The 23553-nt window shown below is 32.0% G+C and overlaps 1 non-coding gene across 1 annotated transcript; it reads right to left on the bottom strand.

The window, feature by feature from the left end:
* Positions 1-16727: 16727 nt before the first annotated feature.
* Positions 16728-16834, bottom strand: LOC121208718 (small nucleolar RNA R71). The gene has a single exon (XR_005903848.1). It is a non-coding gene; the product is annotated as a small nucleolar RNA R71 (small nucleolar RNA).
* Between the last annotated feature and the right edge of the window lie 6719 nt (positions 16835-23553).

The following is a 23553-nucleotide window of genomic DNA, read 5'->3' as shown; positions in this document are numbered from 1 at the left end:
GTGATTTGGGAATGAATGATCTTGCTGTAAAAATTTCAGTTAATACTCTAGAAACATCCCAACATTGAGGTATGTTTCGTATGTGCTTGAATTTAGTTGAGCCCTTACAAATAAGTATTCGCTCAGTTGATAAACGAGCTACCGGCCTTTGGCTAAGTTGATCTTTTGTGTATGTACATAAGGGTTGGTAATGTGAAGCAAGTATGATATCGAAAATTTGTGCATATGAAATTATCCGTTTAGCTATATGAATGCTATACTTTTGTTGTGCTGGAATTCCTTGCTCAAAACTTACTAAGCATAAATTGCTTACTCCGTTTCATTGCTCCTCTGTTTTATAGATTTGGTTCTCCAGCTATCGGACTCGGGATCTTGAAGTCAAAGTTGCCCACACTATCAAAGCCTCCTTTTGGTACAATTTTGGTTGAACTTCGAAATGGCATGTATAGGACTACCCGTTTGTTCTGGGTCATGGACCCTTTGGACTTGTATAATTTTGGTTAGCCATGCGAAAATGGCTTATATATATTTGAGTATAATGTTATAATCATTTGGTGTGGATATGCTTGACAAGGATTGGCCATGGGAATGGTTAATCACTATCATAAATTGTGCTATTTATGCTAAAAGGGCTAGTTGAATCATGGAAACTATGAAATAGGTAAAGTCTACCTTAAAGGCAGATGCTGACAGCAGCAGTGATGTAGATTTGGAAAATCACTAAAAATATCAGGAATGGAATTAAATAGTGAATAAATTATGTGAACCAATCTTGATGAATCTATTTTCATAGGAAAGTAACGAAACGATCATATGGACAGTATTTTGAGAGATATTCAGGTTCTCGTGAGACAGGGCCAGAACGGTTTCTGGATTCCCTGTTCCGACTTTGAAAATTCATTATAAATTAACCAAAGATAATTAGAAGTCATGCCATATATGTATAGATTCCTCTCTGAGTCTAGTTTCTATAGAAACAAACGGCATCAGTATTGAAGCTCTTTGCAGGGAGATATCCAAGTCGTATTGCGCAAAGGTCAGTGTAGTCGATCCCTGTAACATGGGAGACTTTGACTAATAAACTGTACTAATTGGCCCAACCAAAAATTCTAGAAAAAAATATGTAGATGGGAATATGAGTCTAGTTTCAGGGAAAAATCACGAAACTGATTTTTGAGTTGTGAAACTCAAGATATGATTTTTAAAGCGACTAGTACGCAGATTGGCAGTGTCTGGGAAATATTTTTTTATAAGGGGTTTAAAGTCTGTTAACACCTCGTGTTCGACTCCGGTGTCGGTCTCGGGTTCGGGGTGTTACAGTGAGCATTTAGTCATGAATTAAAATGAAGGGAATGATTGTTGTTTCATGTTCTTTTGATGAAAAAATGATAGGTGAAGTTGAGCCAAACAAATGAGCATGCATGTGCCTTAGATGCTAAGGGGAAAAATCGGCTAACATGTTGTGCTTTAAAATGATGAAATGGATATTATACTTAAGTAAAATCATAGATATGTGATGATTGATTGGTGATATACATGTTTAAATAACATGCATGCAAGGTATGTGTGAAAGAGTGATTTGGTAATAAATCTGCTTGGGACAGCAGCAGTAACGTGACTTTGGAAAATCACCATAAATTCTGAGAGATGAATTAGAAGCTGAATAAATTATGTAATTAAAGCTTAATGAGTCTAGTTTCAAATGGAATAAACGAGAACATATTTTGAATTCTGTACAATGATAAATTTGGATTCATAATGAAGAGTGGTCAGATTAGTCAAACAGTGAAACATTGGAAACTTTAAGAAAAATCTGGTATTGATTGGCCAAACCAAAAATTCTGAAAGTTTTATGGATAGAAGATATATGAGTCTATTTTCAGGAAAAACTAACGGAACTTGATTTGGAGTTTCGTAGATCCAGTTATAAATGATTTAGTGACTGTTGCTCAGGAAGATAGCTTGCAGTGAAATTATGATTATGTGGTAAACATTGACAAAAATTTGTTAATGAGTTGCTTATTGATTTCTTATAAGCTTACTATGATCTGTAGGTGTGGTTGGCCGAATATTGTAAGGGGCTAATACGTAGTTCATATTTGAATAGTTAGATTAACGTGTTAGTAATCCAATTGTAGGGAGTTCGTGTGTGGATCTCGTCAGCATATCGTCACAAACAGGTGTGTAACTAACACCCTCTTATAGACTAGATCGGCACAAGTCGAAAAGCCGAAATGCCGAAAAGCCAGTATTTTGAGATCTTGCGAGTGTGTGAATGCTCATGAGATTAATAGTTTGATGTATATGGTAAATTAAAGTAATAAGACTGCAGAGTGCGCGATTCTGTGCATTTCGATATTTTTGGGCTTAATGGGCCAAAAACGGGATAATGGACCAACGGGCCCAAATTGTTAAGAAAACGCGGTAAGTGTTTCTGATCGTACGTAAATGACTATGTTATGTATGAAAACCTTAAGAATAGTTAAATTATTTGAATACCCCTATGTATGCAAAATTACCATTATACCCCTAGGGTTACTTTTGACTAAAAAGCATGACGATCTGATTTTGTATGATGTATGCCATGATTATATATCTGTTGCATGGGGACCTGGGTTATACTATGGAGGAAGCGTCCTAGTGGCTATGCCACAATTTATCTAATCTGGTGGCTCTGCCACATATATCTGTCCTAGTGGCTATGCCACAATTATCTGATCTGGTGGCTCTGCCACATATATCTGTTCTGGTGGCTCTGCCACAATATCTGTATCTGGTGACTTCGTCACAATATCTGGTAGCCTCGCTGCGATTTCTATGGTGTGTAGCGGTTGGGTGGGTCGAGTAGTCTCCCCACATGGTGTAAGGCTGGTACGGGGGTGTTATGGATGAATCTGGGTTGGGTTTTTGCATAAACATGTAATATCTGTTCTGTTCTGTTATGGGCCTATGGGCTTTATTCTGAATTTCTGTTCTGGGCTAAGGCCAACTTATTATGTTTCTGTGGTTTGAGCTGATATAGGCTATGGTTGGGTTGATTTACACATTGAGTTTCCCCAAACTCACCCCTTTTATTTTCATCCACGCAGGTAATCCCCAACCATAGTGGGCTTGGAGCTGTGAGGGAATTCGGAGTGGCCACCCGTTCTGAAAGTTTGATTTTCTTCTAGTGAACTGGACATCCTTTTATTTACATTTGAAGTTTTGGGTTTTTAAATGTAATAAGGCCGCTTATTTATTTTTTATGGTTTTTATATGTTTTATTAAGATAGGTAATATTTATATTTAACTATTGAAATTGGATAGCTTTAGGGCGCGTTTTCAAAAACAGTAATTGATGTCAAAATAATACGAAAACAAGCAAAGCTTCCGCAATGAAGATATTTTCCAAAATTAATCACTTTTCCTAAAAAGGACTTAATCAAATCGGTTTCCTAGAAGTATACATGACGTTAAGGTGTGGCAATGGCGGTGTACATGTCTAGGATTGGATCCGAAGGGAGCTTGGTACTTAAGCAGTCCGATGGACTCACCTCCTCTTTTTCGATTTCCTACCTGGTGCACAGCTTCCATTTACTTTAACCTATACTGAAATTATCTTTTAAAACACTAAGTTTTTTTTCTAGATCAACAATATAAAATGTTTTGAACGCTTCGATGTGGCATGTCGGATCCAGCCATAACGTCTGGGCCGGGTTTGGGGTATTACAGTAAGTGTCGATTCTAGCGAGATCTAACGTTGTTTCCTCCTTTTTATTTTTCTGCTTTGGTCAATTGTGTCTAATGCGATATCCGATCATATCAAGCTGATTTTGTATATTATTTTTTTACAATTTCTAGTTTTTTTCCCAAGTCAGAACAGGGAATTTTGAACTCATTCTGACTTTGTCTCACAAGAATTAGAATATCTCATAATATTAAATTCTTTTGCTTATACCGTTTCTTCTATGTGAAACTAGACTCAATAATATTTCATTTCATATTTAATTCAACCTTTAATTCAACTTTCACAATTTTTGGTGTATTTTCAAAGTCAGACTATTGTTGTTGTCCAAACAGTTTTAGAGCAACAAAATGATAATCATCACAAGACTGCCATAAAAATTATTCTCATATGTATCACTCATTTATTTGCATTCATACCACAAGTCCATTTCACTTCCCATGTCCAAGACATGTTTGTGGGTTTCGAGTACATACCTGTGCTATCCCTTAGCACCACCACTCGTCCAAACGTGACACTCATATCCATCATAATAGTATCTTATAACATAAATAACTTTGTCATGGCAAAAACCCTTTTTATTCATTTCTCATATTAATCTCGTTGAATTTTCTCAGAAATTTCGATGGATATCCCATGTACCGTCAAATCATACAAGTGATCATTTCAAGTACATACTCCCGCAAACCTCGCATCTTACAACAGGATTACTAGTCCAGGCTAAATCCCCTGTAACGAAAATTACTCTCATGCGCTCGGATCTTATTTATTAGTCCAGGCTAAATCCAGACCCTAATCGGATTGCCCGTCCGGGCTAAATCCATATTGCACAGATATTCTTTAGGAGGCTAGATCACTTTAGGAACACCCGTCCGGGCTAGATCCTTTTACCGTCAATTCCTTTTTACGGATCCATCGAATATTCCTTTCATTTAATCGGGGTTTTCACTTTTCAGCAAGTATATTAATATGCATAGATGACCTTGTAATGTACCTTCAAACCAACTCATTTTCATGTTTATTAAACATTAAACTATACAATAAAAATAACATAGCACCTTGTTTCCATACAACTTACTCATTTCATTTAAAATGTTATGTTCCATCAATCTTCCATTAACATCAATTTTAACACAATCATAGCAAGATATATTTCATGTATAACGATAATAACATAAATAACATGCTTATTAGATCATACGAACTTACCTCAAATACGAAAACGACAAATTTATCGATTTAGTCCTTAACCTTATATTTTCTCGATTTAAGCCCGAATCTTGATTTCCTTGATCTATCATTTCAAATATAGCCCATTTAGGACTCTCATTATTCAAATGGACCCAAAAAACATATTTTGGAAAAATTATGATTTTGCCCCTAAACTTTGTAAAAATAACACTTTTACCCCTAGGCTCGTAAAATAATTTTTTTTCAATATTCCCACTCTATAGGCCTATCCGAACTATTTTCATAACTATAGGAAACTAAAATTCTCATCAAAACACCCTTTTTATACTATTTTTACAACTTTTATAAAATGGTCTTTTCGGCCGTTTTCATCAAAAATCGCTTAGTAAAAGCCGCTTATTTAACAGCCAACACTCATTTTCTACCATTAGACATCAAAATCATGCATGTCACACATGGTTCAATTTTTAAACATGAACCCTAGCTCAAATTAATGGTAGAAATAGATAGATATTGTTACGGGGATTACAAAAACGTAAAAATCATTAAAAACGGCGCTAGAACGGACTTACAATCGAGCTTGAAAGCTTGAAAAACCCTAGCCATGGTTTCTCCATGCAAGTTTAGGCCAAGAGGTTGAATATGGACAAAATTTGGCTTTTAATTTTGTTTTTAATTCATTTTAATAACTAAATAACCAAAATACCCTTAATGAAAAACTTTGAAAACATGCCTAACGATGTCCATTTTTGTCCATAAACTTAACCAATGGTCTAATTACCATATAAGGACCTCTAATTTAAAATTTCATAACAATCGGACACCTCTAGCATGTAGAACTCAACTTTTGTAATTTTTACAATTTAGTCTTTTTGACTAAATTGAGTGCCCAAACATCAAAATTTTTTAGCGAAATTTTCAAAAAAATCATACCGTGAAATTCTAGACCATAAAAATATAATAAAAATAAAATTTTTCTCATCGAATTTGTGGTCCTGAAATCACTGTTTCGACTAGGCCCAAAATTGGGATGTTACATTAATCACTTGCAAAACTATTAGAATGAATCACTATCTTGCTTTAACCTTGTCTTTGAAGAAGAACCAAGTCATTCAAGATGTAAAACCTCTAACCCGTATCCGTCGCCGAACCAGGGTTACGAGGCATTACAGTACAAAAACATAATCCTGAACTTTCACAAATTTAAACATAGAGTATTATCATGAATTATTTATTCATTAGCAAATATATATATTTACATACACAAATACTTTCTTTATATATATTCAAATCATCATTCAAATTCACAAACATATATATATATATACACGTGTGTGTGTACACATGATTATCATTTTTGCAAAAAAAATGCATATAGTTTCCACGGTGAACTATTACATAAAATCACTATTCAAACTGTCATTTATCACTGTTTCATTTACAAGCCTTATTAAGCAAAACAATCTTAATAATTAATCATTATTTAACCTCATAACCAAATATAAAACTCATACATTTTCCATGCAAACCGAACTAAACTAACCTATGCATAGTCGAATATATGCGTGTCTTATACTAAGCATTATCAAATTTACATTAAACATGCTTAACATTATAATCAAAACAAAATAAACCATTACCAAACATATTATTATACAAAACACTATTCATTTGGTAAATTTTCATCTCATTAACCGAATAGGCAAATCCTTATCATCATATTCCTTTCAACTTTATTACATCACAAACAAATATACATTCTCACATGAAATCATGTATAAACCTCTTATAAGTTACATATTCTAAACTCATCATTCAAATATATTTTATCCAAACCAAAAACCTAAACCGAAACAAATAATTATATCATGAAATTTATATATATATGATCTTTACATCAATCCACTTTCAAATCTAAAATCAATAAACCATTTTCAAAAATACCACATATATCACATATTTCATTCACATATAATATATAACATATTAACTAAAAGTAAGCTCAAACCATATCCAAGTATGAATGAATCTATCATGGAAATTAAGCCATTTTCGCATGGCTAAAGTTATACATATTCAAGGTCGAACAAAATACGAATTAGCCTATACATGCCAAAAGTTCGAAGATAAACTTTTAAAAATACCGAAAGTTGACGATCGTGTGGATGACTTCGATCATGATCCCCAAGCTCATAACTTACAACCAAAATCTATAAAAACAGAATAACAAAACATACAGAGTAAGCTAACTTAGCTTAGTAAGCTTTAAGCAAATTAAATAGCTTAAATGAATGATCAAAACATTTTATACAAGCCGAAATGTACCATCAAAGATATACTTTAACTCAAATAATTTACCTTGGCCGTATATTCAGGATCAAATATAATACCACATAAATACTTACATATATATCCAAATTCGAAAGATACATTATATTATCTCATAAGGCCAAATATATAAGTTCAAGATATATTATCACAATAACCTAATATTCAAACTCAATAAATCAACACATATGACCAAATTTACGAATTCAATATAACTTACATGTATCGAATGTATATATATAAGCTCAGTATAAACTCACATGTAACCAAATACACATGCTCAATATAAATTCACATGTAACCAAATACTCAAGTTTGATATAAGCTTACTTGTACTTACCTGTTTGGCCAAACATATACAATGTTTTATAGCTTAATTTCACTTGTTCAATATCTACAATATCTTAAACTCTTGTAATCATAAACTTGAGAACAATTCACCGGTATAAAACCTATTAGGCATAAGCCTGATTCAACACCGGCACAAGGCCTGCTAGACCCAAGGTCTGAAATTCATTCACCGGCACTAAGCCTGCTAGGCACGAAGCCCGAACAAAGTCACCAGCACAAGGCTTGCTAGGCTCAAAGCCCGAAAATCACAAACATATAATCATTCCACAACATTTCACATATATCGTATTGTATAATATTTCATGCAACACATACACATTTTCTAAAGCTTTGATATCATTCAAATAGAACTTAATCACATTAATTCATTGACATATCTCATTCGGCTATCAAACTAATACATTATAAAATTCGAATCATCATAGTAAATCATTCTATGTTCAAAATAAACCATGCTTAATTACTTAAAGACTTACCTCGGATATCGACGGACGTTACGAATTGACTATTCAACTATTTTTGTTTTTCCCCAATCCAAGTCTGATTTCCTTTGTTCTTGATCTATATAATTTCAAATTAACCTCATTTAAACACAATTTCATTCAATTTAATCCAACAACACATAAATGAGTAAATTACCATTTTTCCCCTGATATTTCATATTTTTACTATTTAGTCCAAATTGCACAAAACACAAAATACACCAAATCTCACAAAAACATAATTGAGCCGAATTTTAAACATACTCATACTAGTCCATATATTTCATTTATTTCACATTTTAGTCCCTAAATTTATTATTTTTCCAATTTAGTCCTAATAACTCAAAATCATCAAAAACTCCAATACAAAATATGTTAATCTAAAATATATTTTTAATATTTCATCATCAAACATCACAAAACACAAATATTCATCAATGTCATAACACAAAATATTCACCAAAATCAAAAATTCAAACATGGGTCGGGTAGTATTCAAAGCAACGATCTCAAAAACGTAAAAATCATTAAAAACCGAACAAAAACTAACCTTGAATTAAGCTTCCAAAGTGCTGAATACCCTAAGCTATATTTTCTTTCTTTCTTTCTCAAGTTTCGACAAGAAGAAAGTAATATGCATGGCTTTCTTTCTTTTTTTATGTTATAATATATTATATGGTAACATTTAACATATTTTACTTATTTAACCTTAATAAAATAATATCATAAACACATAATTGGGTATATTCGGCCATAACTAAAATAAAGGATTATTTGCAACATAAATACTCCATATTAAAAAGCCACTATCAATTCAACCTTTATAATTTAGACTATCGAATTTTCAACTTACACAATTAAGTCCTTTTATCAAATTAAGCACACAAACAATCAAATTTTTGTACGAAATTTTCACACATGCAAATTCATATAAATAAACACGAAAAATAATATTTAAATATTTTTCTGACTCGGATTCATGGTCTCGAAACCACTGTTTCGATTAGGGTCTAAATCGAACTGTTACACAAGATACCTCATAATTCAACATCAATGACTGAACATTTCCCCACATGCATGTTATACCCGAGAATCCATTCCCTAGCTCCATTACACACCACTCCCTCGACACCACCTAATCCTAAGTCTAGTTTTACCACTCCATAAATATTTAAATGCACATCTATATTTTAAATACATGATTTTTACATTTATATGTGTGTGATAAGTATACTAGTGTGCATGTAAATATATAATTTAGAATATATTACCTATGAGTCCCACATATTTTAAAACCCTTATGACTCTATATTTAAAAAAAAAATTATGACTCTATTCTTGTTATTTACTTGAACAAGTTAAATTCACACGTTAATCTTGCATGAATTATTTAGTCTATGTTTTATTAAGAATAACATTATGATTAAATGCTTTTGTTTGTATGGAATGGTAATTAATACTTTTGTTAGACACCCGTTTGATACAAATTTAAATTATGTTACTCTACTCCTATTATTATATCAAACAAACATAGTGTTTAAATGTATTGGGTTTCAAGCTAACTTCCAACATTATTATTATTTTTATATAATATTAAAGGTGGGGATAGGGATAACATAGTTTGAATCCGCATCAAACAGATGTCTGATAAAAAATTTAACCATTAATTTACTCTTAATAGAACTAACTAATAATTCATGCAAAAATAACTCTTCAATTTAAGATCTTAAGATTCCATTTGATTCGAAAAAAATATTTTTAAATGATTCAACAACATGTTGATTGAATTAAAAAATGTTAAAAACGTTGATACTTTTCTCAACTAAACATTTTCTAATGTTTTCCACCAAAGAAAAACTTGTCCATTTCCTAACATTCTCATTAGTATAGTTTTGAAATAAAGATAAATTTAGTTTTTAATGTTTATACATTTTGTTAATTTGAGTTTAATTCTTTTCTAAGTTAAATTTTATCTTTAACTTTTTAAAAAGAATCGAAATGTTATTTTTTAATAGAAATATTAATTAAAACGTTAAAATTTTAGACATGATGGCTCACATGGTAATTTTCGTCTACTTTATGTTAATTTTTATGAGCATTTTATATTATTTGTTGATGTGACATATAAGAAAAATCGTGACATATCAACAGAAAGTACAAGTGGACTGTCATATGGGTTATCACACCAACATTATTATAAAATTAATGTTTTAGTCAGTATTTTAGTTAAAAAAATGATTTGACTCTTTTTGAAAGATTAATGTCTAAATGTAGCTCAAACAAAGAATAATGGCCAAATTAATCAAAAGATGTGAACGTTAATGGCTGAATTTGTCATTATACCTACAATTTTTGCTATCATAGATATCGGTAAGTATCTTTTTCTTTACGCGCATATATAGGGTATCTTTTTGTATGATTCAGTTGTTGAATTTATTGATATAATTGTACTTGTCATGTACGTAGATTCTGGAATTGATCCGATATTTCTATTATATTGATATAAAATACTTTGTATATTAATATATATTCAAAAATTGAATATTTTTTTACATAAAACCAATAGTTAAAATTTATTTAATTTACATCAAATTAGACATACATGATCTGTATGAATCAAATATTAAATTCAATAGTTGCATCGTTAAAATATTAATATTACAAAAAAATTTGTAAAACTACATTAATTTTACACTTGCATCTAATTTTATATTTTAAAAGAAAATATTAAATTTATTTATTTTATAAATATATATTTTTTAAAGATAATAAAAAAATTAAAATTAAGTAAAAAGGGTGAAAATGAAGAAAAAAAATGTTTGCCACCATCTTTTCAGAAAACAGTTAAGGTATTCTAATTAAACTTACATGTGTCGTGTCAAAAGTCATAAATCATTAATTAAAAGGTTAATAAATATTTTTTCCTTGAATTTATCCATTTGTACTTAGTTATAATCTTTTTTTTTTATCTAGTTGATATTTGAACTTGTATTCTAGCAATCAGATTGAAACCTCCATACTAACACCATTAGTTTGTGAGTGACACTAATAGCCAATCCAGTGATACCACTTGACAGCCTCTCAACATGTCATGTGACAAACATAAATAAATAAATAAAAACTAAAATAATCTTTAATATATATAAATTAATAAAAATATATATAAATTTTCACATCAATAATGAACCTAGACAAATAAGTGTCCAAATACATCTAAATCTGAACATATTTGTTTAGGTTCATTCTTGATGTATTTTTAGCAAAATTATATATTTTAATTTTTTTATAAAATATAAGGTTATTTATATTATTATTTTGAAATTAAAAAATATATAATATTTTAATATTTTAAAATATATAAATTAATAAAAAAATGCATCAAGAATGAACATAGACAAATAGTTGTCCAAATTCAAAGTGTAACAGTCTGGTTTTCAATAGTGTCAAAAACAATGGTTTTGGGACCATGATTTCGACAAGTGAGTCAGTAAATATTAATTTTTAATGTTTACAAGTCTATTATAGCGTTTTATCGATCCTTGATTTGGTAAGTTGGTTAATAGGTTAGTAATGTAGATGTAAGGACGAAATCGTAAGAATGGTAAAAGCTACACATTATTGGTTAGTTAGTTAAATAGATTAATAAGAATTGTTAAAGGTTTTATGCTGCCCTAGTAAATATCGATTAGTGTTCAGATATATAAGTAGAAATCTTTAGTGGATGGAGAGAAAGTCTTATTCTCATCTTCCTCCACAGAAACCATCTCCATTAGAGAAGAAAGAAAAGCTCTATGTAGTCCTGAACAATCGATTTTCCGTGTAAGTGTTTTCAAATCCTATTCTTCATGAATTTTATGTTTTTGAGATCGTTGTATCTTGATTTAGCTAACACGTATGTCTAATTTCAAAATTGTTAAGGTTTGAAAAGTTGTCATTAATAAATTGAATGTGTTAACGTATAGATCAAGAACCAAATCAACCAATAGATAGCAGCGGAAAAGGAAATATCATAGATTAATCTCTGATATTATACTTTTGTTGTTGTATCAAGTAAGTTCATATGGTAATTGTTGTGTTTAATTATGAAATGTTTAAATTTGAATGTATATAGAAAATGTTAGCAAATTGTACATAAGGTGAGGACGGTATTGAATGGTAAAAAGGAATGTTTAGATATGTGTATGGAGGCCGAATGAATAATGGATATAATTGGCATGCCAATAGGGCTATTTCACATTGTATGGGTTGTATTCACCGATGTTATTGGAATCCAACATTTGTTACGGATTTTCAATTATAGCTCTTATAAGCAAACTGGCATGTTAACGGATGGAATAGCTCTTATGAGAAAATTGGCATGTTATCCTATAGAATAACTCTTATAAGCAAATTGGCATGTTATCAGATGGAATAGCTCTTATGAGCAAACTAGTGTGTTTCGACTGGTTACCCGCATATCCATTTTTGTTCATGATAGTTCAACGGGCTAAATGGTTTTTGTAATGAAAATATTGATGATAATGTTTATATATATTAGGATAATATATGAATGTTTATTGGAACGACTTGGGACTAAAGGGTATAAAATAATTTGAATATGTTAAGTGGCTGAATGTAATTAGCTCACCTTATATGTATTTGAGATGTGTTGACCAGATAGTGCACATTAGTTAAGTTTTATGTATTAATGTTTTATGAGGTGAGTCTTAATGTTTTTAACCTATGAACTTACTAAATAGGTTTAATGCTTACTCTAATTAACTCTTTGTTCCATCTACTTATATTTTGTGGAACTCAGCAGGCGGATCAATCTATAACTCACACTATCTAGCTCTTGTTTTGATAGATTTTACTTTTAATCCTACATTCGGTCAAGTGGCATGTATATAAGTTTAAATTGTAAATAAGTCTATTTTGAGAAATTAGATGTGAATACTTGATGATATAAATTTATACGCATTTATATATATATATATTTGTTGATAATGCTTGTTCATGCGTATGACATTGATAATTAGTTGCTTGAATGGAAATGAATGCATGCCTTGAATGTGTACAGTTATTTTTGGTTTCATGGCAGACTTTATAAATACAGGTTGTTAAATGGATATTACAAGTACGTTCAAAGTCGTGGGTAGCAATTGCGTGAGCATTCATGGCAAATGATCCAAGCGTGACTTAATATGCAGACTATGTGAAACCAAGTTGATATGGCACATTGTCTAGAGGTGAACCAACATGGTGGACAGTCTAGAAGCGAGTGGTCATGGCTTGGGAAGTAAATGCGAGAAATTTGGCAAACTGATTTGTGTATCATCTTTGGCGGTTAGTCATTCGGTAGATAGTCATTTGGCAAAACCTATTTTGGTAGATAACCCTGGGCACGTTATGTTTTAAAATTCTTCCAATTGAATCTTAAACATACTTGAATTTATCGATTATTGCTTTTAAATGTGTTTAGAATAGTTTTAAAGATTTTAAAATGAAATCTCTTGTTAAACTTTGCATGTGAATGTTCCTATATTTTACTGTAGCATCCTGTAAGTTGGGTCCGATGACTGAACTGGGTAAGGGGTGTTACATAAATGTATTTGAACAACCATATGTCGAAATTCTAATGTATTTGGACAACTATATGTCCAAATTCATTCTTAATACACTTTTTAGTTCTTTTACATTATATAAATTTATAAATTTTTAGTTCTTTTATATACTTAAATATATTTACAAATTTATATTTTATATATTTTAAAATAATAACTTAAAAATTAATATTTATTTAAAATAAAAATATATAAATTTACTAAAAACACATCAAGAATGTATTTGGACAAATGTTTGTCCAAATACAATCAGTTGTCTAGGTTTGTGAAGAAGTTATAATTTTAAAGATTTTTTCTTTATTTTTTAATGTATAACATCACGTGGCATATTGAGAGGCTACCATGTGTCATTTTTGAATTAGTTATCAGTGCAACATTACCACAAAATAACGATATTAGTGTAGAGGTATTAACATAGTTGATGGAATACAAATTCAGGTACCAACTAGATCCAAAAAATTAGGTGCTAGCTAGATACAATTGAACAAGTTCACAATGCAAAATATATACTAACCCTTAATTAAAAAATGGGTTTGTGTTTGGAGAGATACTTTGCTTATATAATATCAGTAGTCAAAATACTTAATATTATTACAGTTAAGAGGATGTGGATTTGAACGTGCTTAAATACATATTTTCTTTTGATTTAAGAGTCAAGGATTATCGCTAGACCATAGAAGTAGGCATTGTATAAAAATTACTTATTATTATTTATTAAATCATGTATACGAAACAAAATAATTAAAATTTTCATTTATCTTTATTAAATATTTTTTGGCTTAATATAATATTTTGTACCTAAATTTGATTTTTTTTCCTAATTTGGTACCTAAATTTTTTTTGTTCAATTTGGTACATAAACTTGTCAAACGTTATGCAAATTACTCTAATATACTAATAGTATTAATTTTTGATGTAGCAAAAATAATCAATGTATGACCGACATGTGGCAGATGACATGTAATTTCTTTTTTTTAAAACATTTAATTTTTTATTTTATTAATTTAACATAATGAGTTTATTTTATTTGGGTTTTTTCTACTCTTGTTTTCTTCTTCAATATCCATTCGTTAAGTGATAAGCCATAAAATAACATATTTTAATCCCGTTCTTGATGCGTTTTTGGATGATTTATTATTTAATTTAGTGAAATTGATGATCCTAATCCTTTAATTTCATGTTTCTATACTAGGGAGAGCATACGGGAGAAAAAGGAGCAGAAAATGGGCCAAAACCGGACAAAACGAGCTACTTTCAGAATCCACACGGCTTGGCCATTCCCACACGAGCTGAGCACACGCCCGTGTGAGACACATGGGCTGGCCATACGCCCATATCGCTCCCTGTTTCCCAAACACGCGAAAAAAGCCAATTTTTGTGGTTTCTGAGCATTCTAAAGTCTATAAATACACAGTAGAAGAGGACCTAAGGGAGCATGCAGAGAAGAACGAAGAAATCACTCGAAGAATGCCGTCAAAATCAACTCAGAAGCAGGATCTCCTTCAAGATTGAAAATCTCCAGTCAACTTCTCTAGAAATTTTTGTGTTTCTTTATGTTTAGTTGTTTTCCTAATTTTGAGATGTTTTCTCTCAAGTTATGTACTAAATTCCCTAGGTACCTAGGGAAGATGAAACCTATGATGGATCTTATTATTTAATTTTCTGAATTACATGATAAGTACTTAATTTCTTGATCTCAATTATGTCTACTTATTCCATGTTTTAATGTTTTTAAGATATTAATTCATGATTGATGTGCTTAATTTAGTGGAGCAAAAGTCCATGTTTAAGAATAGATCTAGCATAATTCAGTGGAGTTGCATGCAATCCTAGAAATAGGACGACATAAATCTACTATATTAGAGTCAAATCTAATAGGGGAATCCATAGATCGAGTTAATGCGACAATAGGGGTTTTAATTAGAAAGAGATTTCAATTAATCAACCTAGAGTCAGTTATTTTTACTCTCAAAAAAGATATTAATATAATTTAGGGATTTCTACAGATCAAGGCAAGTGAATAAATCGTTTAATTCAAATTTATAATAATAAGTGAAGTCTAGGTAGATTCTTTCCTGGGTATTGTCTCTTTTATTAGTTTATTCAATTATTTTCTTACTTTATTCTTTATCGAGTTCTTAATAATTAGTTTAGATAATTTTAGATTAAAAACAAAATTCTTCAATTTACCAACCAGATAATAGAAAGATAGTAAGTACTAGTACTTTTAGTGCTCGTGGATACGATATTCCTGACTCACCATAGCTATACTATTATTCGATAGGTGCGCTTGCCTTTGTCGTGATCTTAGTTAGTTAAATGAATCACCATCAAGTTTTTAGCATCGTTGTCGGGGACTAAGATATTAGGAACACTTGATTTTTATTACTTTAACCATTTTATTTTTATTGCATTTTATTTTTGTTTACTAATTTTTCTCTTAGTTGTTTCTGGCAGGTTCCTTTAGTTTATGACTAGAAGAAACCTGTCGGGACCACTACTTTTTGACAGTGAAATTGAAAGCACAGCTTGCAGAAATCATAGAGAAACAAGGTAGAGTCGAAAAAGTACAGTAGAAGAGCAAGAGGATGTTATTGTTATTACTGAGGAGATGACTGATAATCATAATAATCAGCTACCTCCTATGGTTGCTGCAAATCCTGTAAATCCGAATCCTGCTTCTCGTACTATGTACGATTATGCCAAGCCCAATTTAACTGGGCTGAATCGAGTATTGTTAGACCTACTATTACTGCAAATAATTTTGAAATGAAACCTAACACTATTCAAATGATTCAATAGTTTGTTCAGTTTTATGGTTTGCAGGACAAAGACCCAAATACTCATTTGGCTAATTTTCTAGAATTCTGCGACACTTTCAAGATAAATGGCATTTCTGGCGATGTCATTTGCCTTCGGTTGTTTCCATTCTCATTAATAAATAAGGCTAAACAGTGGTTGAACTCCCTACCACAATGTGCTATCACTACATGGGAGTAAATGACCAAGAAATTTTTATCAAATTACTTTCTACTGGCTAAGACAGCCAAGCTGAGGAATGATATATCTTCCTTCATGCAAATGGACTTAGAGACCCTGTATGATGCATGGGAGAGGTATAAGGTCTTATTGAGAAGGTCTCCCCTTCATGGGTACCTTTATGGCTACATGTTCAAACTTTTTACAATGGTTTGAACCGCTCAACTAGGAAATTGATCGATGCATCCGCTGATGGGACTCTGAATAACAAAACACCGACGAAAGTAGCTGGTGTTTTTAACGTTGATACGGTCACTATGTTATCAAATTAGGTAGAACTTTTGAGTAAAAAGATTGATGGTTTATATGGTTCTACACAGGTACATCCAGTGATGCAATGCGATACAAATAGAGGAGGGATGAACAATCTAGAATGTCTATCCTATAACCCTAGCACAGAGAGCGAACAAGTCAACTATATGGGTAATAATTCTAGGTCTCAGAATCATCCCTATAGTAACACTTATAGTGCAGGTTGGAGGAACCATCCCAATTTCTCTTGGGTGGTCAAAGAAACCAAAGACCACAACCTCCTCCAAGCTTTCAACAATAACCTTCCAACAAAAGAAAAAGTCGAACCTTGAAGAGATGTTGATGAAGTTTATTTCAGTGTCAGAAACTCGCTTCTAAAACACTGAAAGAACACTAAAAAATCAACAAACATCGATTCAAGGGCTTGAGAATCAAATTGGTCAATTGGAAAAGATGATTTCAGAATGACCACAAGGTAGCTTGCCAAGCAACACCTAAACTAACCCAAGAGAGCAGCTTCATGCAATTACTGTTCGAGATGAAGAAGAGTTAGCTGAATCTGAATTTGAATCGAGACAAGAAACTGTGGTAAGAAATGGTAAGGTTGAGGTAAGCTAAAATAAGCAAGAATTGGTCAGTAAGGAATATAAATCTTGTGTGCCATATCCAAATATGACAAAGAAAGACCACACAAGCTAACAATTAGGTAAATTTCTTAAACTTTTGAAAAAGTTGCATATTAGCTTACCGTTTATTGAAGCTTTTTCACAAATGCCCAATTCAGTTAAATTCTTAAAAGGAGCTTTTATCAAACAAGCAAAAGTTAGATGATTCATCACATGTTGAGCTAAATGCAATTTACTCAGCTATTTTATAGAATAAACTACCCAATAAGTTGAAAGATCTAGGGAGTTTTACTATTCCTTATTCAATTGGTAGTTTAAATGTTGATAATGCTTTAGCTGATTTAGGGGAGAGTATTAATGTCATGCCCTACAAAATGTTTAAGCAACTAGATCTTGGGAACCCAAACAAACTAGGATGAGCATTCAATTGGCAGATAAAACCATTAGATTTTCTTAGGGTATTGTTGAAGACGTTCTTATTAAAATTGATAAATTCATATTCCCAGATGATTTTGTTATTTTAGATATGGATGAGGATAGTGATGTACCTTTAATTTTAGGATGACCCTTTTTAGCAACTGCTAGAACGATTAGTGATGTTGGTACAGGTGAACTCATACTTCGTGTAGGAGGTGACAAGATTACTCTCCAAACTCGTGATTCTGCTAAGTTATCTAGTAATCAAGATGATTATATGAGTTCTATTAATGTAAGTAACCTTGTGGCTCAACCTTCTTCACAAGAAACCCCTCAGAAAAACGTGATAGTCATATCCCAGCTCATGCGACAAAAATAGAACAACTCATGAAGAACGAAGGCTACAGATCAATGAACTAGATGAATGGCGGACACATTTTGTAGACACTCAATTTTGCCAGGGCCCAAAAAAAGTCCAAAAACAAAAATATAATAAACCCAAAAAAAATGAAGTCCAAGTTCAGTCCAGAATTACAAATATAATTTGGCCCGATCAGAATGGCCCATTACTTGAAAAGATTTAAGGTCCATCTACAAGCTTGACTTATATGGAAATGTAATCTTTAAGGATATGCAATCTTAGATATGATATGATATGATATGCAATCTTGAAGATATGATTTTGTAATCTTAGAGATTTAATTTGTAGATATCCTTTAATCTTAACCGTTGATGTAATTGATCTGTACTGTTGGATTTGGGGAGGGTCAACTATAAATAGTGGCCTCTCCCTTCATTGCAAATCACTTGAGTTTTGGGAAGCAATAAGAATTCTTGAGAGCATTCACTCAAATTTCTCTCCCTCTTGCATGCTTACTCTCTGTGGTTTGTTCTTATTTTATTCTTCGTCTATCTTAGTTTTTCAACCTTTTTTTTTATTTTAATTTCGTCATTTTTCAAATATGTATATTTATTCCTATCTTTTGTAATATGTATATTTATTCCTATCTTTTATACATTTGATTATGTATTTTATATATTATAATATTTAACCTTCTTATATAGTTTATTTTCAAATATATATTTTCTATGCATGTATATATATTATATTATCATTTCATGTATTTTGAACTATTGCATTATATTTTTATAATTTGTAAATGTTCTATTTATTCTTTTTTTTTGTATATGTCATTTATCTTATTTGTGCATAGCTTCATTTTTTTATATGCTATGTTTAATTATTTCTTTTATGTGCTATTTTATGATATATATTATTGTATAATTTTTGCATGTATTATGTTTTTCTTTTAGTTTACTCGTGTTTTTATTTGTTTATTATCTTATATTTACTCTAGTATGATTTTTTTTCATTAAACATATGTTCATGTTATTTAGTTTTGTCTTAATGATATTATTTATGTTTGTATGGAAATGTTAGAATATTTTGTACATCTATGCTTCATGATGCATTAATATGTCATCCTAAAACGTCATTTAAAATAATATTCCAAGGTTTTTTTAAAAAATAAAAGGCAATGCTTGATGTTTGGAAACTTCGAGAAAGGTAGTGCCCTAACTTACTGGGTTGCGATTTTTCTCATTGAATTCGAATAGTCAAGCACCCTTCTAAGTGATTTTGAGTTTTCAAAACTTAAACAATTATTTTGAGATTTCAAAACATAGTGTCCTAACTTACTGGATATGGCATTTTGTTGTTTCGAGATAGAAATTTTTGAAAGACGAGCTTAGTTTTGAAGGTTTTAAAATGTTGCGTCCTAACTTACTGGATGTGATGTTTTGACTCGTTTGAAATAAGTGAGCCTTAATTTTCAAAATTGAGACATTCTAATTAAAAGAGGTTTGCATCTTAAAACTTTCAAATTTCCGACATTAAAGACACTTGATAATCAATTAGGTATCAATTTTTGGGCGTTACGAGGGTGCTAACCCTTCCTCGTACGTAACCAACTCCCGAATCCGTTTTCTCGACTTTCGTAGACCCAAATTAATGTTTTAAAAAAAACATTTTATAAGGTGATCCAATCACACCTAAAAAGATTGGTGGCGACTCCCGTTTTTGTTTTTCTTAAAGTCGATTCCCATTTTCCTAAAACTCGATTTAAAAAAATGGTTTCGACAGCTTGGCGACTTCGCTGGGGACTAATAAGAGAGTCAAGCCGTGTAATTGATTATCTCTTGCCTTAATGTCGGAAATTAAAAATTTTAAAAAGTTAATCCTCTTTGCATTACATGTGTTTGTATTATTACATGTTTTGCTATATTCTGATACGCATTGCATTTACATGACCGTTGTGGTCACAGCCTTAAGTGGGAGTGAGAAGCTACACCTTCGTGAGGTTTTCGCCTCCGTGTAGGATAGTGGATCACTTTCAGGATACATCCATACCTATGGTTTCGTGAGATTTTCATCTCCATGTAGCCATAGGGAAATGTATTCCCCTAAACTGAACTCGATTCAAATGAGCCTATAATGGGTGAGGATCGAGGAATCTGCTAGTTCGGGTACCTCAAACTTTAGAAACAAACCACATATAGAAAAACCGTAAGAGCTCAATATAGATAGAATTATACTTAGGCTATCTTTGTGTTTATTAATATCATATGATACTGACTGTTTTCTTTCTTTTGTGCATGTCATTTGCATTTAAAAGGTATCGATTCACGATCAGTTTCTAAGTTAGAAAGTTTTATTATGGAGAACGGACTTCTTGATAGAATGGAGGGCAACGCTAATGTCCATAAATGGTTAAAGGAAACGCTGAAGGATAAACATCAGAATTATGGGGTTACACTCGCATCAGCGTGGCGCAAAATAATCTCCAGGAGTTAAAGGAAATATGGGATCAATGGAGTAATGAAGCCAAGCAGTTGTTCTGCAATAACTAAGGGGACTTGCAGTATTTGCTTGACAGGAGGATAGATGAGCAATTCAAAGTGAGTGTGGGAGTATTGATGGACACTTCTACCATTATAGCATTTATCTTTCATATGAAGACGGTTTCCATGTGGATGGTAAGGGTATTGGAAGGAAAGTGATTGATAGAGTGCATGAGACCTACAAAAATGAGTTGGATGAAAAGAACTTTGCCTATGATGGTAAAAAGCTCGTTTACTATAGGACCGCTACCAAACAACAAGCTTGAGTTTACTGTTGTACTTATCAGAAACAATGGAAATGCAAGCCCCGATGGCCTGGATAGCTCAAGTAAGCGTGAAAGAAAGCGATTAAAGAAGACCGTATCATACAAAGACCTTTAGAGATTAGCTATGCTGTAAAGGTACAGAGGCAGGATGCTCTGGGTGGGTAGAAATCTGAAAGCTCTCAAGAAACATTGAGGATATAGGATATTATTTTAAGGTAGCACACTGTAGAACGGGATACCTACCTGTTGGCTAATCTATCTCAAAATAATCAGAACAACTTCACAGGTATTGGAGGAGGTGCCCTTAGCTACACGGATTACCCCACAGGTGAGGTCGTAGCTCAAACTCAGGAGACAGCTGATTATTTACAGACATTGGCGGCACAGGCTGACATATTGAGCACCAATATGAGCTACAATTTGATCATGGCCAAGAGTTTGTTTTGTTGTTAAAACTTTAGGCGTTAGGGCGAAAGCGTATTTGAAATCCATTTATATGTAAAGATATTCTTTTTCTAAATAAAGTTTTCTAAATGAGATTGAATTGAGATCGATACATTTTGCATTCATTTGCATCTTATAGCATTTCATTGCATCATTTGCATTCAAAATTATAAAAAGACCCTAATTAGTTAAAGTTATTAAAAAGAGAAAGAGAGAAGAGGGTCACGGCTGAGTGAAAAAGAAGTTGAATGGGAATTAACGATGTTCCCTTACATATCCCCAACTTTTGTGACAGGAGGGATAGCTTACCCGGAGAAGGGGATGTTTGGAAATGAAAATCATCCCATCAATGTCATACATGAGGAAGGGACTGAACAAAGAAACCTTGAGGGCATTTGCCCTTACGAACCGGGAAGTTCTTTAAACAATTGGACTACAGAAGAACTTCCTGTAATCTTTAGGAATTTTACGGAGTAATATTCAGAACACTCTTGTTGCTCAAAAGCCTAGGAGTAATGAGATTTCTTTTAAAAAGTGGGCTCATGTTCAGACATTTTTATTTTCAATAAAACATACTTTTATTATTTATCCGAGTAAATATTCTTTCATTCTGATTCTTTTGACCTTTGACATTCTTTATAAATTTTCATTTCATGTAAATAGTCATTCTTGAATTCATTTATTCCTTGTATATTCTTTTGTGTGCCTATCATAGATCCCTAGATATCAATGACACGGGCAACGATACTACAGATTCAGAGTTCCTTTTGAGTGTTTAGAGGAATCTCAGTACTTTGAAGGTGACAGAAATTGTGACTTGTTTCTGAATTTGTTGAAAATGGTTTTTACCCCATGAAGTGATGGTAGGAAATATAGCCTTAGAGGAAGGAAAGATTGTGAAATTGGAATTAGTTGAGGAGACAAAACAAGACCTTGTTAAGACTATTATGGTAATTCAAAAATGTGGTCCAAAGACGCATGTAGGTGGATTTGCAATTGCCAGGATAAACATGAGGTTTTGGGACATTGTTAGTCCACCATGGAAAGGGATCGCATCAGTTGTACAATGAATGCCAAATTTAAAGGAGTCAAGACTTATGGGGCATGTATGTTATGGGCCTGAGCTCGTCAAAAGTTTCAAGCTGACAATGACTCATCTTTGTGGACGTCAACTACTCCATTAAGAGGGGGAGATAACTTCATATGCCAATATTACAAAGTCAAAAGTCATCCATTTCAAAAAAAAAGAAGAAGATCATATCCAACTGCATAATGCCAAAAGTTTGCAGTCTTTTCAAAGATAAGGTGCCATACCACAGTACAACAAAGGTTGCAAAAGAAAAGAAAAAGAAGAAAAAATAAATTACAGAAAATGACCGAGACTGGTAAAAATTGGCATAAGAAACTACCTCTTACTCTCTATGCTTACGTTGGGGCAAACACCTTCAATTCCGGTTGTTTCAAAGGTTCCAACCATCATCCTTGGAATGGGTGCATTGTTTGGCTTTCCTAAGCAGTTTGATGTGCTGTCAATAGCTGCGATGGTTAGCTCCAAGTGGTGACCATTGATTTCCAGCTTTGGGGCATCAGGCCGTACACAGTCTCTGAAGCTTAAAATGATAGATTCTTTCTTCAAAACTAGTTTCTAACAAAGTGGATGACGGTATCATGAAGGAAGCTCTCTTAGACTTCTATACAAGTTCAGGGAAGAGGAAACCTGATCAAATCATTATTTTCATGGATGGGGTTAGCGAGTCTCAATTCAATCAAGTTTTGATCAAGTTATTGAGGCTTGCAAGTTCCTTGACGAGAAGTGGAACCCTAAAGATTGTGGTTATTGTTGTATGAAAAACCATCATACCAAGTTTTTTCAGCAGGGATCTCCTGACAATAGGCTACATGATACTGTCATTGAAAAAAGTATGCCAT

This window comes from Gossypium hirsutum, chromosome A10, assembly GCF_007990345.1.
Source record: "Gossypium hirsutum isolate 1008001.06 chromosome A10, Gossypium_hirsutum_v2.1, whole genome shotgun sequence".
Lineage (NCBI taxonomy): Eukaryota > Viridiplantae > Streptophyta > Magnoliopsida > Malvales > Malvaceae > Gossypium > Gossypium hirsutum.
Note: the sequence above shows the minus strand (reverse complement) of the source record. Positions and strands in the feature narration are given on the sequence as shown.